Source organism: Oncorhynchus keta, chromosome 34 (assembly GCF_023373465.1).
Source record: "Oncorhynchus keta strain PuntledgeMale-10-30-2019 chromosome 34, Oket_V2, whole genome shotgun sequence".
Lineage (NCBI taxonomy): Eukaryota > Metazoa > Chordata > Actinopteri > Salmoniformes > Salmonidae > Oncorhynchus > Oncorhynchus keta.
The window spans coordinates 73808338-73827270 of record NC_068454.1 but is presented as its reverse complement, the minus strand read 5'-3'; the positions used below and the strand labels follow the sequence as shown (position 1 = coordinate 73827270).

At 43.5% G+C, this 18933-nt stretch overlaps 1 pseudogene; it reads right to left on the bottom strand.

Annotated features, from left to right (window-relative positions):
- Positions 1–1144: 1144 nt before the first annotated feature.
- On the bottom strand, positions 1145–17376 carry LOC118367851 (trypsin-2-like; annotated as a pseudogene).
- Between the last annotated feature and the right edge of the window lie 1557 nt (positions 17377–18933).

The following is an 18933-nucleotide window of genomic DNA, read 5'->3' as shown; positions in this document are numbered from 1 at the left end:
CATGTTGATATTTTTCATAAATCCACAAGCGGAAACATTAGTTTTATGGGTCTATGCTTGCGTAAATGTCAGAGAGAAGTGATCACTTGGTGCATAAAAAGTGTTACGACTACGTATTTTCCCCAATGCTCCGATAAATCAAAATGAACTATATTCAGTGAATACACATTTATATTTCTGCTACAGTATGCTATTGAACACATACTGTTGTGTATGTGTTCAATAGTGTAAGGCACTTTTCTGAGGGTTCGAAGGCTGGAACATTAACTATAATGAAAGTTAAGACCAGACAGAGGCGGCATTCTATACATTGGGAGAATCTCAATTGAGATTCTGGTGTACATTGTGACATCACGGTTTCCCATGGTTATAAACATTCCAAAAACACAAAAAAAACACCAAAACGTAAAGAAATATAAAACATAGACGAGTATAAAGTGGCCTATGGCATGTTTATGGACGAAGCACTTAGGAGCCAAAAATGATACAAATCTATGCAAAATTGTGTGACCAGACCCCGCTAAAGTTTGTGGTTTATGGTATTATACTATAGAGAAATGCCTAATCATGAGCTTAGTTCAACTGTCTTACCCAATGTTAGGGTTGCGTAAATTCAAATCTGGTATCAGGATAAATATAACAATGAGTCACCGATTTTATACTATGTATTTTTTATTAGCTAAGTAATAAATGGCAAATGCAACTTTCATATATACGGGCTCACTGTAACACCACGCAGGGCAGAACAGAGAACTGACAAGACGTATGTAAAACAGTATTCTTTATACTGTGATAGCCATAGTTCCAACCCGTCTGTTGGCCTATCACAGTAGAGGCTGGGCGTGGTTTAAACTTGCCCAGCCTATTGCAGCCTATTGCAGGCGCTCAGGCGGGTCCCCGCCTCTTGGCGCTTCTTGGAGTCCTCCCTCCGTCGATGTATAGATCCTTACTGTTCTGGTATCGCAGCCTAGTTAGAACAGTTGCTCAGTTCCTGCTGTTGTGTTGTTCAGTATTTTTCCATCTCAGTTAAACCTTGTGATGACCACCCCTCCTTATCACAACGTTGTAAGATACAGCAAGTCACACCATGTGCTCAATATTGTTACATACAAACACAAGGACAAAGCATCTGCTGGGCTGTTATCTACCGTTTTGCAACATGCAGGTCACACCATGTTACTCAGTTCATGTCACACAAACAGGCAAGTAGCAAGCAGTTGTTTAATCTCATAATGATGCTCCAGTGCACAAATGCAGACACCTCACACAACCAACATCAGATAATATTTAATCATATATATCTAATGGCTATAATGTAAAATACAGGATCCAACACCAATCAGAACACAAAATATATACTTTTTTACTCTATTGTTTGTAAACAGTGTAATTGTTAACAAACACAGTTTAGCTTCAAAACATGGTTATTTTGGTCTCATTGATGGTCATTCCTTGCATCCATAGATCTGTCTATACATTTGAGAGTGGCTACATTTCCCCAGCCCAATTCCTCCGACCTGTTAAAACAAGTTCAAAACAGTCTCAGTAGACTGAAATCATTTGAAATGCTTTATTCATCATTCGATTTTCATCTCCAGTGAATAGGTGAATGTTGAACTGCAGATGATGTTGTAGAGCTGTGGGACTGTGCTGGGGGACCGAAAACAGGATCAGATTTATTAGTTGGCCATGTTTCTGGTCAACCAGACGTTGAAGATGCACACCTAGAGGAAGAGAAGGAGAAGGGAGACATTAGTGGACACAGGGCCAAGTCACTGTAGACCTGAGATAAAGTTGGTATTATTGAAGTAAGAAACATGTAGTTGTGACATGGATGAACCAGTAGTCTAATATAAAGGAATGCTGTCACACAAACTACTTGATGCTTTGTCCCACAAACTTATCAGCAGAAGCCTATATTCTTACCTTGGCATAGACACCAGGGTTACCGGACTCGGCACAGCCATAACCCCAGGACACAACACCCTGCAGCTCACTGTTGCACACCATGGGGCCACAAGAGTCCCCCTGAGAGAGAGACAATGAGAGATTTACTTTACTGTATTTTTGTCCTAATGGTTTTGATAAGCTGGTCAGAGGCAGTAGTAGAGCAGTAGTAGTATCTACAGGTCAGTGCTGTTCAGTACCTGGCAAGAGTCCTTGCCTCCCTCCACGTATCCAGCACAGAACATGGCGTTGGTGATCATGCCAGGGTAGGAGTTGTTACAGTCATTGAAAGACAGGATGGGGAGGTTCAGGCACTGCAGATTGTTGCTATCGGTGGCTGTAAGGATGGATGAAAAATAAAAGAATGGATAGAAAGAAAGAAGGGGGAATGAAAGGCAGAACATGTCAATTATGGATCATTTACATCTTAACACAGGCAATGGTTACCTGACCAAGTGTATTTTATAAAATAGCCCCAAACTACATAAAAAAATTGACGCTGGTGCTGTAATCACTGGAACACCTGGTGTTTCCCCATCCAGAGACAGTACACATGGTGCCAGCAGGGGCACAGCTGGTGGGCAGAGCAACAGGCTGCACGTAGGTGTTGAGGGTGGTGGGTTTGCTCAGCTTGATCAGCATGATGTCATTGTTGATGTTGTATGATCTGTATGATCTTGGGGTGGGGGATAATGCGAAAAGAAGAGATGAACTGCTCATTACCCTCAGTCCTGGCAATGTTGTGCTCGCCCAGAGACACCTCCACCTGGCTTTGGGTAAAAGAGGAAGAGGAGACAGGAGAACAGGAGAAAGAGAGAGGGAAAGGGGTGGGAAAGTAAGTCTTTCATAACTCGATGGTGTTCTGTACTGAGCCTTGGGGTGAAGTGAAGGAAATTGCATGATATAATATACAGTAGATAGAAGGTAGGAATGACCCAGCCAGTTGGGTCACTTAGTTGGTGTCACGCCTTGGTCATAGTATTTTGTGTTTTCGTTATATATTTGGTCAGGCCAGGGTGTGACATGGGTTTATTTTGTTGTATTTCATATTGGGGTTTTTGTAGTTATTGGGATTGCGGCTGAGTAGGGGTGTAGCATAGGTTTGGCTGCCTGAGGCGGTTCTCAATCAGAGTCAGGTGATTCTCGTTGTCTCTAATTGGGAACCATATTTAGGTAGCCAGGGTTTCACTGTGTATTTCGTGGGTGATTGTTCCTGTCTCTGTGTTAGTGTTCACCAGACAGGCTGTATTAGGTTTTACGGTCCGTTTGTTGTTTTGTATATTTATAAGTTATTTCATGTATCGCGATCCTTCATTAAAGATCATGAGTAACCACCACGCTGCATTTTGGTCCGACTCTCTTTCGACAAACGAACGCCGTTACAGTTGGGTTGTTTTCTTTGAAGACTTAGTAGGGTTGTGGCTTTTAGATATTATTATTATTATTATTATTAGTTATTTTTGCCTACCTGTGAGAGTATGTCATTCCGGTTAATCTGTTCTATCGTATTGTCATCACATCTTAAGGTTGAGCACTGATACTTTTGGAGTGTTAATGAGGCTTAGACAAGAGTGTGAGTTCCTCAAGTGCCTATGCATATCCCAATGTTGGGATAATTACAACTTTGCTATAATATATCAATAATAATGTTACTACATTTACATAAAATATGTAATGTGTATAAATATTCAGGGAACATTTAAATTTGCTTACGATGATGATTGATGACTTAAGAGGACTTAAGATGATGAATGGGAATGACATTCACTCTCATAGGTGGCCAAGAAAGTCACGCCCCCAATAGGCCAAGCCTCCTTAATTTACGGATTGCATTAAAAAAAGACCCAGCATGAAAGTGATATAAAAACCAAACTGATGTTTGAGTCATCGGGTCATTTTCAAGAGACTTTGCCTGTTGGGGACATTGCTTTCAGATAGTTATTTTTGGTCCATGAGAGTAAATGGAATTGCTGTTCATCATGTTAAGTCTGTACAATGCAAATTTCACCGTTCTTTCAAAAATTTTGCACATGACATATATTAATATAAAACTAATAACATTATTATTTAAATATTATAACAAAATGGTAACTCTCCCAACATTGGTATGTGTATAGGCACTTGAGCAACTCATACTCTTCTGTAAACTTCATAAACGTTGCAAAAGTGTCAGCTCTTAACCTTAACATACAGATGACAATATAAAACAATAGATTAACCAGAATTACATTTACTCTCAAGAATGGCCAAACATAACTATCTGAAAGCTATGCCCATACTAAAGCCACGCCTCAAGTCTTCGGATCTGACCCGGTGGGTGATGGCTTAATAACCCAACAATTCAACTAAGTGACCTTGATTTCTGGATCAAAACAACCCAACGTGTGTTCTGTCCAATATTTACCCAAATTGGATTGTTTTTAGTGATTTTTCTTTAATTCTGTTACCGATTTGGTTTTAATCACTTAATAATTCTTAAATGTACCCGCTCACAACAGTATCACCAACGTAATGACTTGAAAGAATAAGTGAATGAGTCTTTTAAAGTATTATATAATTTGTTTAAAATTTTATTTTTTTATTTCACCTTTATTTAACCAGGTAGGCTAGTTGAGAACAGGTTCTCATTTGCAACTGCGACCTGGCCAAGATAAAGCATAGCAGTGTGAACAGACAACACAGAGTTACACATGGAGTAAACAATTAACAAGTCAATAACACAGAGAAAAAAGGGGAGTCTATATACAATGTGTGCAAAAGGCATGAGGAGGTAGGCAAATAATTACAATATTGCAGATTAACACTGGAGTGATAAATGATCAGATGATAGAGAGAGGTAGAGATATTGGTGTGCAAAAGAGCAGAAAAGTAAATAAATAAAAACTGTGGGGATGAGGTAGGTGAAAATGGGTGTGCTATTTACCAATAGATTATGTACAGCTGCAGCGATCGGTTAGCTGCTCAGCTAGCTGATGTTTGAAGTTGGGGAGGGAGATAAAAGTCTCCAACTTCAGCGAATTTTGCAATTCGTTCCAGTCACAGGCAGCAGAGTACTGGAACGAAAGGCGGCCGAATGAGGTGTTGGCTTTAGGGATGATCAATGAGATACACCTGCTGGAGCGCGTGCTACGGATGGGTGTTGCCATCGTGACCAGTGAGCTGAGATAAGGCGGAGCTTTGCCTAGCATGGCCTTGTAGATGACCTGGAGCCAGTGGGTCTGGCGACGAATATGTAGCGAGGGCCAGCCGACTAGAGCATACAAGTCGCAGTGGTGGGTAGTATAAGGTGCTTTAGTGACAAAACGGATGGCACTGTGATAAACTGCATCCAGTTTGCTGAGTAGAGTGTTGGAAGCAATTTTGTAGATGACCTCGCCGAAGTCGAGGATCGGTAGGATAGTCAGTTTTACTAGGGTAAGCTTGGCAGCGTGAGTGAAGGAGGCTTTGTTGCGGAATAGAAAGCCGATTCTTGATTTGATTATTCGATTGGAGATGTTTGATATGGGTCTGGAAGGAGAGTTTGCAGTCTAGCCAGACACCTAGGTACTTATAGGTGTCCACATATTCAAGGTCGGAACCATCCAGTGTGGTGATGCTAGTCGGGCATGCGGCTGCAGGCAGCGATCGGTTGAAAAGCATGCATTTGGTTTTACTAGCGTTTAAGAGCAGTTGGAGGCCACGGAAGGAGTGTTGTATGGCATTGAAGCTCGATTGGAGGTTAGATAGCACAGTGTCCAATGACGGGCCGAAAGTGTATACAATGGTGTTGTCTGCGTAGAGGTGGATCAGGGAATCGCCCGCAGCAAGAGCAACATCATTGATATATACAGAGAAAAGAGTCGGCCCGAGAATTGAACCCTGTGGCACCCCCATAGAGACTGCCAGAGGACCGGACAGCATGCCCTCCGATTTGACACACTGAACTCTGTCTGCAAAGTAATTGGTGAACCAGGCAAGGCAGTCATCCGAAAAACCGAGGCTACTGAGTCTGCCGATAAGAATATGGTGATTGACAGAGTCGAAAGCCTTGGCAAGGTCGATGAAGACGGCTGCACAGTACTGTCTTTTATCGATGGCGGTTATGATGTCGTTTAGTACCTTGAGTGTGGCTGAGGTGCACCCGTGACCGGCTCGGAAACCAGATTGCACAGCGGAGAAGGTACGGTGGGATTCGAGATGGTCAGTGACCTGTTTGTTGACTTGGCTTTCGAAGACCTTAGATAGGCAGGGCAGGATGGATATAGGTCTGTAACAGTTTGGGTCCAGGGTGTCTCCCCCTTTGAAGAGGGGGATGACTGCGGCAGCTTTCCAATCCTTGGGGATCTCAGACGATATGAAAGAGAGGGTTGCGACAATGACGGCGGATAGTTTCAGAAATAGAGGGTCCAGATTGTCAAGCCCAGCTGATTTATACGGGTCCAGGTTTTGCAGCTCTTTCAGAACATCTGCTATCTGGATTTGGGTAAAGGAGAACCTGGAGAGGCTTGGGCGAGGAGCTGCGGGGGGGGCGGAGCTGTTGGCCGAGGTAGGAGTAGCCAGGCGGAAGGCATGGCCAGCCGTTGAGAAATGCTTGTTGAAGTTTTCGATAATCATGGATTTGTCGGTGGTGACCGTGTTCCCTAGCCTCAGTGCAGTGGGCAGCTGGGAGGAGGTGCTCTTGTTCTCCATGGACTTCACAGTGTCCCAGAACTTTTTGGAGTTGGAGCTACAGGATGCAAACTTCTGCCTGAAGAAGCTGGCCTTAGCTTTCCTGACTGACTGCGTGTATTGGTTCCTGACTTCCCTGAACAGTTGCATATCGCGGGGACTGTTCGATGCTATTGCAGTCCGCCACAGGATGTTTTTGTGCTGGTCGAGGGCAGTCAGGTCTGGAGTGAACCAAGGGCTGTATCTGTTCTTAGTTCTGCATTTTTTGAACGGAGCATTATAGTAGAACATGTTTAGAATTTTTACTCTTTGAGCTCAAAAAGTGCCATTGGTAACATGGGTTATTGTTAGATGACTGCTAATGAACTTAGCCACACCTTTTGAGTTTTTACACATTAATGATGTCGATGTACCTTGCTGCTGTAAAGATATTTTGAAAAGCCACTTTTCAAAAGGCCCCAAACTGTACACTATTACACACTACCAAAGGTAATACTTTACAATACAGTGCCCTTATTACTCATGTAATTACATAGTAAGAAGGACACTGATATGTAAAGTGTAACCAACATGTAAAACATACTACTTTTGTTTTGCATATGAGTTCACGTATAAAACATACTGCATGTGTGGAGTGGTTGAAAACAAGTTTTAATGACTCAAACTAAGTGTATGTCAACTTCCGACTTCAACTGTATGTAATATACATTAGTTCTGTGGTGCAATTTAAGTCTAGCATGGAATAGAAAATGTGCAGTTTGATAAAGAACATGTACACGCAGGTAAAAAAAAGAATCTGTAAATTTCCTGAAGAAAATGTTTATGCTTGCTTCAGCTGTTTTAACTCAAAAACATTTATCTGAAAACGGCCTATGTGACATCGGTAGTACTCATAAACATAAATTCTAGTCCCAAACTTGACTGAAAAGTCTAGCAGGATAACATTAGTCATAAAGTCAGTACATTTACATTTACATTTAAGTCATTTAGCAGACGCTCTTATCCAGAGCGACTTACAAATTGGTGCATTCACCTTATGACATCCAGTGGAACAGCCACTTTACAATAGTGCATCTAAATCTTTTAAGGGGGGGGGGATGAGAAGGATTACTTTATCCTATCCTAGGTATTCCTTAAAGAGGTGGGGTTTCAGGTGTCTCCGGAAGGTGGTGATTGACTCCGCTGTCCTGGCGTCGTGAGGGAGTTTGTTCCACCATTGGGGGGCCAGAGCAGCGAACAGTTTTGACTGGGCTGAGCGGGAACTGTACTTCCTCAGTGGTAGGGAGGCGAGCAGGCCAGAGGTGGATGAACGCAGTGCCCTTGTTTGGGTGTAGGGCCTGATCGGAGCCTGGAGGTACTGAGGTGCCGTTCCCCTCACAGCTCCGTAGGCAAGCACCATGGTCTTGTAGCGGATGCGAGCTTCAACTGGAAGCCAGTGGAGAGAGCGGAGGAGCGGGGTGACGTGAGAGAACTTGGGAAGGTTGAACACCAGACGGGCTGCGGCGTTCTGGATGAGTTGTAGGGGTTTAATGGCACAGGCAGGGAGCCCAGCCAACAGCGAGTTGCAGTAATCCAGACGGGAGATGACAAGTGCCTGGATTAGGACCTGCGCCGCTTCCTGTGTGAGGCAGGGTCGTACTCTGCGGATGTTGTAGAGCATGAACCTACAGGAACGGGCCACCGCCTTGATGTTAGTTGAGAACGACAGGGTGTTGTCCAGGATCACGCCAAGGTTCTTAGCGCTCTGGGAGGAGGACACAATGGAGTTGTCAACCGTGATGGCGAGATCATGGAACGGGCAGTCCTTCCCCGGGAGGAAGAGCAGCTCCGTCTTGCCGAGGTTCAGCTTGAGGTGGTGATCCGTCATCCACACTGATATGTCTGCCAGACATGCAGAGATGCGATTCGCCACCTGGTCATCAGAAGGGGGAAAGGAGAAGATTAATTGTGTGTCGTCTGCATAGCAATGATAGGAGAGACCATGTGAGGTTATGACAGAGCCAAGTGACTTGGTGTATAGCGAGAATAGGAGAGGGCCTAGAACAGAGCCCTGGGGGACACCAGTGGTGAGAGCGCGTGGTGAGGAGACAGATTCTCGCCACGCCACCTGGTAGGAGCGACCTGTCAGGTAGGACGCAATCCAAGCGTGGGCCGCGCCGGAGATGCCCAACTCGGAGAGGGTGGAGAGGAGGATCTGATGGTTCACAGTATCGAAGGCAGCCGATAGGTCTAGAAGGATGAGAGCAGAGGAGAGAGAGTTAGCTTTAGCAGTGCGGAGCGCCTCCGTGATACAGAGAAGAGCAGTCTCAGTTGAATGACTAGTCTTGAAACCTGACTGATTTGGATCAAGAAGGTCATTCTGAGAGAGATAGCGGGAGAGCTGGCCAAGGACGGCACGTTCAAGAGTTTTGGAGAGAAAAGAAAGAAGGGATACTGGTCTGTAGTTGTTGACATCGGAGGGATCGAGTGTAGGTTTTTTCAGAAGGGGTGCAACTCTCGCTCTCTTGAAGACGGAAGGGACGTAGCCAGCGGTCAGGGATGAGTTGATGAGCGAGGTGAGGTAAGGGAGAAGGTCTCCGGAAATGGTCTGGAGAAGAGAGGAGGGGATAGGGTCAAGCGGGCAGGTTGTTGGGCGGCCGGCCGTCACAAGACGCGAGATTTCATCTGGAGAGAGAGGGGAGAAAGAGGTCAGAGCACAGGGTAGGGCAGTGTGAGCAGAACCAGCGGTGTCGTTTGACTTAGCAAACGAGGATCGGATGTCGTCGACCTTCTTTTCAAAATGGTTGACGAAGTCATCTGCAGAGAGGGAGGAGGGGGAGGGGGAGGAGGATTCAGGAGGGAGGAGAAGGTGGCAAAGAGCTTCCTAGGGTTAGAGGCAGATGCTTGGAATTTAGAGTGGTAGAAAGTGGCTTTAGCAGCAGAGACAGAGGAGAAAAATGTAGAGAGGAGGGAGTGAAAGGATGCCAGGTCCGCAGGGAGGCGAGTTTTCCTCCATTTCCGCTCGGCTGCCCGGAGCCCTGTTCTGTGAGCTCGCAATGAGTCGTCGAGCCACGGAGCGGGAGGGGAGGACCGAGCCGACCTGGAGGATAGGGGACATAGAGAGTCAAAGGATGCAGAAAGGGAGGAGAGGAGGGTTGAGGAGGCAGAATCAGGAGATAGGTTGGAGAATGTTTGAGCAGAGGGAAGAGATGATAGGATGGAAGAGGAGAGAGTAGCGGGGGAGAGAGAGCGAAGGTTGGGACGGCGCGATACCATCCGAGTAGGGGCAGTGTGGGAAGTGTTGGATGAGAGCGAGAGGGAAAAGGATACAAGGTAGTGGTCGGAGACTTGGAGGGGAGTTGCAATGAGGTTAGTGGAAGAACAGCATCTAGTAAAGATGAGGTCAAGCGTATTGCCTGCCTTGTGAGTAGGGGGAAGGTGAGAGGGTGAGGTCAAAAGAGGAGAGGAGTGGAAAGAAGGAGGCAGAGAGGAATGAGTCAAAGGTAAACGTGGGGAGGTTAAAGTCGCCCAGAACTGTGAGAGGTGAGCCGTCCTCAGGAAAGGAGCTTATCAAGGCATCAAGCTCATTGATGAACTCTCCGAGGGAACCTGGAGGGCGATAAATGATAAGGATGTTAAGCTTGAAAGAGCTGGTAACTGTGACAGCATGGAATTCAAAGGAGGCGATAGACAGATGGGTAAGGGGAGAAAGAGAGAAAGACCACTTGGGAGAGATGAGGATCCCGGTGCCACCACCCCGCTGACCAGAAGCTCTCGGGTGTGCGAGAACACGTGGGCGGACGAAGAGAGAGCAGTAGGAGTAGCAGTGTTATCTGTGGTGATCCATGTTTCCGTCAGTGCCAAGAAGTCGAGGGACTGGAGGGAGGCATAGGCTGAGATGAACTCTGCCTTGTTGGCCGCAGATCGGCAGTTCCAGAGGCTACCGGAGACCTGGAACTCCACGTGGGTCGTGCGCGCTGGGACCACCAGATTAGGGTGGCCGCGGCCACGAGGTGTGGAGCGTTTGTATGGTCTGTGCAGAGAGGAGAGAACAGGGATAGACAGACACATAGTTGACAGGCTACAGAAGAGGCTACGCTAATGCAAGGAGATTGGAATCACTAGTGGACTACACGTCTCGAATGTTCAGAAAGTTAAGCTTACGTAGCAAGAATCTTATTGACTAAAATTATTAAAATGATACAGTACTGCTGAAGTAGGCTAGCTGGCAGTGGCTGCGTTGTTGACTTTGTAGGCTAGCTGGCAGTGGCTGCGTTGTTGACACTACACTAATCAAGTCGTTCCGTTGAGTGTAATAGTTTCTACAGTGCTGCTATTCGGGGGCTTGCTGGCTAGCTAGCAGTGTTGATTACGTTACGTTGCGTTAAAAGAACGACAATAGCTGGCTAGCTAACCTAGAAAATCGCTCTAGACTACACAATTATCTTTGATACAAAGACGGCTATGTACCTAGCTATGTAGCTAGCTACGATCAAACAAATCAAACCGTTGTGCTGTAATGAAATGAAATGAAAATGTGATACTACCTGTGGAGCGAATTTCCATTTTAAGGAATCAATGACATGGTCAATTTCCTTGGATATTTAAGTATTAGGTTTGCATTTCATTCATGCCCATATGCCCACTAACACGGGACAGCTGCCTAGCAGCACCCATCTGATCGGAGCATGCAATTAACAGGGAACGTGAAAACAGCTGCATGCTATCCAATAGTAGCAGCGGAGACAACCTACAGCCCGCCCATTTCTTTACATATAGCACATTTCTGACCCACTGGAATTGTGATACAGTGAGTTATAAGCGAAATAATCTGTCTGTAAACAATTGTTGGAAAAATGACTGAGAAAGAGAGGAGGATGGAGAGAGGGAGTCGTGTTCAGAAAGCATGACAGGAGGAAGGTGACAGAAGACAGAGATGCAGAGTTTAGAGATATAGAAGATGGGTAATTGTGAAACATTAAGCTCGTGTATAATTGCTAAATTGCCAGCGGTGCCACCTTGCAGCTGGTCATATATATGTCACCTCTAATCTACAGAAATGTGTTTTCAAACAGGTTCAAATGAAAAGTTCTCATAAGGAAGACATTTATTCACCGCAGAAGGGAGTCAGCCTCAGTAAACAAGAAACTAGCTGGGCGAGATGCATTGCAAACTATCTTCGCTGATCACATTCAAACACAAGAATGGCAATAAAAACATAATCATACATGCAAAAAGTATACATTATAATTACTAAAATACTCGTCAGTTGGCCCACCCACTAGAGAATTTCTGGCCATGCCCCTGGTAAGGACATTACCTAATACCAGAATTAAGATGGACCTGCCTATCCCTTCTCATATTGTACGTGTTTGACACTGTAGAAAAAAATCCACATGCGAAAAGCCTATAATCAATAGGGAAATTCTCTTTTCACACCACTTCTATACTGTAGTGACTTTTTCGTAGCAGGTTAGGAGAACTTACGCAACAGGTTAGGAAAATGTATGTGTAGCAGGTTAGGAGATTGAGGTTGAGGTTAGGGAAAGGTGTTCGGGTTAGCGAAAATGCTCTCCTAACCTGCTGCGAAAATCACCTTGTGTGTCCCAGGATCAATAGGCTTTCTCTTCACATTGAGCCAACATTGATCATGATGAATACAATACATGCATGCACAGTCGGGAGCTAAATTGGAGGAAAATAACAATGTGCAATTGAAAAGGCACTTATTCTTACATTGGTTCAAAATACAGCTCTCAACAAAGGGTGGATGAATGTAACAAAAAAAAAGCCGAATGGAAGAACCCAAGAGACACATGTAAGAAGGGGTGTGTTATGATGAGCCTCTGTTGGCTGTCATGGACTAATTTACTGAAACATGACAGCCAGCCAAAGGTGGGCTACCTCTTTAGATTATTAGATTATAGATTTAATGAAATTACCGTCTCATTTTTCTGTTGTCAAAATTGCCAACCACAATACAGTACAAGTTCAGCGGTTTTCAAAATATTTGGGGCTTTTTGGGGCTATTTGTGTTAGCAAATTCATCAGGGACCCCATCACAATCTACACAAAATATCAAACTGGAGGAAAATGTAGATTTGAAAAAAAGATACATTGAAATTGTATAACTAAAATATAGATGTTGCATAAGTATTCAGCTCCCTGAGTTAATAATCTAGAAACAGCTGTGAATTTTCTTGGGTAAGTCTCTAAGAGCTTTACACCTGGATTGTGCAATATAAGCCCATTATTCTTTTCAAAATTCTTCAAGCTCTGTCGAGATGTTGGGGCTTGAAAGCCATTTTCAAGTCTTGCCATAGATTTTCAAGCATATTTAAGTGAAAACTGTACTCAGAAACAGAGATGTACCATATGTTAATTGTTTCAACCACCAGCTTCATTTGGTGTCACTTGACAATTTTTGCAGACTGAAATCGCCCGCTCTGGCTCCAATGAGGACAAATGGACCCCACTTGATATCCTGCAACAATACTTTGGGCCTCTCTCCGCTATGCTGACCGTGTTTACTGCACTGAAACATGGACTGATTTTGGGGTGTCCACAGCTACATGCGAGAATTTATTTTCCACTTTGACAAATGTATTCAGTCAGCACAGAAAAACGGTGCTACACCTGAGGAAAGCTCAACTAATCCAACTGGCATTTGAGGGGGATCTTACAATAATTTTTGGGACAATGGATTTAGCGATTAATCAGGAAGTTTGACAAAGCATCAAGGAAGCTGCAACTCTTTTGAAAAGGTAAGAATGAAATAATGTAGCTGTTTGGTTTTGATCAAAATCTTGCTTAAGTGTGTAGGGCGCTATCCATGGTGCTGATAGAGAACAGCAAGATTTTGTGCTGTTGAACCTGTCTCTTCTTGGTCAAAAGGATTTTTCACACTTTTATGTTTATTGTGCTATAGCGTGACATAAGCAGAATTCAATATAATTCCAATGCAAGAACCCAAATGATGCCCCTGGGTATAGCTAGGTATCAGTATGTTTCATCATAGAAATACCCTGGGGTGTACAAAACATTAGGAACACATGCTCTATCCATGACATTTACTGACCAGGTGAATCCAGGTGAAGGGTATGATCCCTTATTGATGTCACTTCAATAAGTATATATGAAGGGGAGGAGACAGGTTAAAGAATGATTTTTAAGCCTTGAGACAATTGAGACATGGATTGTGTATGTGTGCCATTCAGAGGGTGAATGGGCAAGACAAACGTTTTAAGAGCATTTGAATGGGGTATGGTAGTAGGTGCCAGGCACACCGGTTTCAGTGTGTCAAAAACTGCAACGCTGCTGGGATTTTCACGCTCAACAGTTTTCTGTGTGTATCAAGAATGGTCCACCACCCAAAGGACATCCAGCTAACATGACACAACTGTGGGAAGCATTGGAGTCAACATGGGCCAGCATCCCTGTGGAATGCTTTTGACAACTTGTAGAGTCCGTGCCCTGACGAATTGAGTCTGTTCTGAGGGCAAAAGGGGTTGCAACTCAATATTAGGATGATGTTCCTAAAGTTTTGTACAATAATTGTAGATTATGGTTATTATAGTTTTCTTGGTAGCCTATTGGTTGCTGTAAATGGAACTATATGTATTGGAAACGTGTTTATGGTAGGCTGGCATTGCTTAATTTGCATTATTTTGGTAAGACTTCTGTGTGTACGGCTGCATTCACATAGAATGTTTGTTATAGGTGAATTGCCCTATCTATGTATTCTGTAGCAAAAACAGCTTAGCTATAGGGCACTATCCATTGTGATGATACAGCACAGCAGATATAGGCTACAGATTTGAAAAGCATTCAATGATCTTGGAGTTTTAACTTTATGTTTATTGTGGTGTAGTGTAATTACATAACCAGAATTCATTACAATTCTAATACAAGAACCCCCAGAAAGTTTCCCGCCTTGCTGATTTCAATTGCCCCCATAGTCACTTTATCCTGTCGCAGGGTCTAGGTTCCAACATACACGTCTGTAAGTAGACAACATCAGTTTGTCATTGATGAAAGGGTAGAGTCAGGACACCCGGCTTTCTTACATCACTGCCTTATCCTCTTGTTGCAATGCATGTATATTACATACATGTATAGTTCTGCATGTGATGGATGTTTGTGTGTTATTAAAATTTCATTAGGGTAGGGGGCACTATTTTCACCTCCGGATGAAAAGCGTGCCCAAAGTAAACTGCCTGTTACTCAGGCCCAGAAGCTAGGATATGCATATTTGTAGATGTGGATAGAAAACACTCTAAAGTTTTCAAAACTGATATAGCAGGCGAAAACCTGAGAAAAAATCCATCCAGGAAGTGGGATTTTTTTATGTTTGTAGTTTTTCATTGACTGCCTATACTGATTCCATTGACTTAGGACTCAAATTGCACTTCATATGGCTTCCATTGGATGTCAACAGTCTTTAGAAATTGTGTCAGACTTTTATTTTGAAAAATGAGGGAGTAAGACCACTCTGAATGAGTGGACACTGCAGTGTCCCAGAGCATAGTTATTAGCTATAGTGTTGTTATTAGCATTTGTATCATCATTAGCGTTAGCATTGTTTAGTGTCAAACATATATGTGTTACCAAATCTGTGTGAGCATTTTGATTTATTGTTGTGCCATATTTTTTCCCCTGCTCTGTACTCTTTACAGTTGTCACTATCTGTTTGTACTAGTAACTAGCAGGTGAATGCTTGGGAAATGTAAAATCATCTATTTAAAAAATATATGTGAGTTTATATTGAAGTAATGACATCTCTTTTTATTTTAGATATTTTGTATTGTATCTTCATATCCAAGATGGCATAGCAGTCAGACGTCTTTTGTCCTCGTCTTGTCGTGTCCCGTCTATTTATTTTTTTATATATTTTTCTTCGCATATCTTTTTATATTTTTTCTAAAACTCATCTTCAAAGCACACCAACACATGCTGGTTAACGTGCTCAACATCTGCTCTGACGACGAGCTCATGTCTGAAGGAGAACTTGCACAATTGGTGGCTGACTAAATCCTTTTTTTGCCCCACTGTACCTCCTCTCAGTAAGCTCACTGCCCATCACGTGTCGTGCATTTATCAGAGGACAGCAACACTCAGTCCAGTCTTCTGATGGCTTCATGAAACAGTCCCATCATCTGACTCCACAATAAAATACTGAAATATAAGTAACAGTTAGCTAATTGTCACGACCTCCGCCGAAGTTGGTGCTTCTCCTTGTTCGGGCGGCGTTCGGTGGTCGACGTCACCGGCTTTCTAGCCACCACCGATCTACGTTTCTTTTTCCATTTGTTTTGTCTTGATTGTACACACCTGGTTTCCATTATGTTATAATTTATTCCCTATTTAACCCCCTGGTTCCCACATGGTTTTGTGCGTGTTTGTTCTTTGTTAAGTGGTTGCTCTTTTGTGTCAAGCTGGAATATTTTTCCTGTATGGAATTAGTTTGTGATTTATTCGAGTAAAATACATTTTTAATCAGTTCTGTGTCCTGTGCCTGACTCTGTCCTAGACATCTGACACTAATTGACAATGTCAGGTGGTCTGTAGCTCTATTTGGCATATTCTTTAACAAATATTAATGTTTATTTGTAAGATTTAGCTTGCTTGTAAAGAAGCTAACTAAAAGTAGTCTACCTTTTCTTGTTTACAAAAATGTGCTCAAATCCTGATTATGATTATGGCTTCGTAAACGTATTTTAATGAAATTTAAAAAATGTATGAACCTTGCTCTTTGCGACTCTAACCTCGGCAACAATCAGCAAAAATACTAATACTATCTACCCCTTGCCATTGAGAGTAAACGGTGTCGGACGAGATAGCTAGCCATTTTTCTGACCATTCAGCAGCATCATTAATATTTATGTAAATGTCAATTCCTCGCCCAAGCCTCTCCAGGTTCTCCTTTACCCAAATCCAGATAGCAGATGTTCTGAAAGAGCTGCAAAACCTGGACCCGTATAAATCAGCTGGGCTTGACAATCTGGACCCTCTATTTCTGAAACTATCCGCCGTCATTGTCGCAACCCCTATTACCAGCCTGTTCAACCTCTCTTTCATATCGTCTGAGATCCCCAAGGATTGGAAAGCTGCCGCAGTCATCCCCTCTTCAAAGGGGAGACACCCTGGACCCAAACTGTTACAGACCTATATCCATCCTGCCCTGCCTATCTAAGGTCTTCGAAAGCCAAGTCAACAAACAGGTCACTGACCATCTCGAATCCCACCGTACCTTCTCCGCTGTGCAATCTGGTTTCCGAGCCGGTCACGGGTGCACCTCAGCCACACTCAAGGTACTAAACGATATCATAACCGCCATCGATAAAAGACAGTACTGTGCAGCCGTCTTCATCGACCTTGCCAAGGCTTTCGACTCTGTCAATCACCATATTCTTATCGGCAGACTCAGTAGCCTCGGTTTTTCGGATGACTGCCTTGCCTGGTTCACCAATTACTTTGCAGACAGAGTTCAGTGTGTCAAATCGGAGGGCATGCTGTCCAGTCCTCTGGCAGTCTCTATGGGGGTGCCACAGGGTTCAATTCTCGGGCCGACTCTTTTCTCTGTATATATCAATGATGTTGCTCTTGCTGCGGGCGATTCCCTGATCCACCTCTACGCAGACGACACCATTCTATATACTTTCGGCCCGTCATTGGACACTGTGCTATCTAACCTCCAAACGAGCTTCAATGCCATACAACACTCCTTCCGTGGCCTCCAACTGCTCTTAAACGCTAGTAAAACCAAATGCATGCTTTTCAACCGATCGCTGCCTGCACCCGCATGCCCGACTAGCATCAACACCCTGGATGGTACCTAGGTGTCTGGCTAGACTGCAAACTCTCCTTCCAGACTCATATCAAACATCTCCAATCGAAAATCAAATCAAGAGTCGGCTTTCTATTCCGCAACAAAGCCTCCTTCACTCACGCCGCCAAGCTTACCCTAATAAAACTGACTATCCTACCGATCCTCGACTTCGGCGATGTCATCTACAAAATGGCTTCTAACACTCTACTCAGCAAACTGGATGCAGTCTATCACAGTGCCATCTGTTTTGTCACTAAAGCACCTTATACCACCCACCATTGCGACTTGTATGCTCTAGTCGGCTGGCCTCGCTACATATTCGTCACCAGACCCACTGGCTCCAGGTCATCTACAAGTCCATGCTCGGTAAAGCTCCGCCTTATCTCAGTTCACTGGTCACGATGGCAACACCCATCCGTAGCACGCACTCCAGCAGGTGTATCTCACTGATCATCCCTAAAGTCAACACCTCATTTGGCCGCCTTTCGTTCCAGTACTCTGCTGCCTGTGACTGGAACGAACTGCAAAAATCGCTGAAGCTGGAGACTTTTATCTCCCTCACCAACTTCAAACATCAGCTATCTGAGCAGCTAACCGATCGCTGCAGCTGTACATAGTCTATTGGTAAATAGCCCACCCATTTTCACCTACCTCATCCCCATACTGTTTTTATTTATTTACTTTTCTGCTCTTTTGCACACCAATATCTCTACCTGTACATGACCATCTGATCATTTATCACTCCAGTGTTAATCTGCAAAATTGTAATTATTCGCCTACCTCCTCATGCCTTTTGCACACATTGTATATAGACTCCCCCCTTTTTTTTCTACTGTGTTATTGACTTGTTAATTGTTTACTCCATGTGTAACTCTGTGTTGTCTGTTCACACTGCTATGCTTTATCTTGGCCAGGTCGCAGTTGCAAATGAGAACTTGTTCTCAACTAGCCTACCTGGTTAAATAAAGGTGAAATAAAAAAAATTAAAAAATTAAAAATGCAAAACAGCTAAAACAAATGAAAAGGCAGCTAGTTAGCTGTCATTTCAGAGTTTGCTGTGAATGTGTTTTCTCAGCTGTTGTTTGCTAAAATCCACATTACCTTCTGGGATAGGGATAGAAACCTCAAGGTTTTTTGCCTTCACTGGGTTTATATATAGAACCTTCTTTAGTGAACGGTTATTTAATCTTGTTAAATCAAATAAAAGTGTATTGGTCGCATACAGAGATTTGCAGATGTTATTACAGGTGCAGCGAATTGCTTGTTCCTAGCTCCAACAATGCAGTAATATCTTCAAATACAAAACAATACACAAATAATCAAAAAAGTAAAAAGAAAGAAATATCGCCCAAAGAACCAAGTTTGCCAATCCATAAAACAATGTGGAAAACCCCAAATAACCCATTTTTCTAAGATTGCAAAATGCATGTATATTATATACATTGATAGTTCCGCATTTGATGGATGTTTTTGTGTTATTCATTTAGCTATTTTTCTGGGTTTTCTGGAGCAAGATGTCTGATAACTTATAT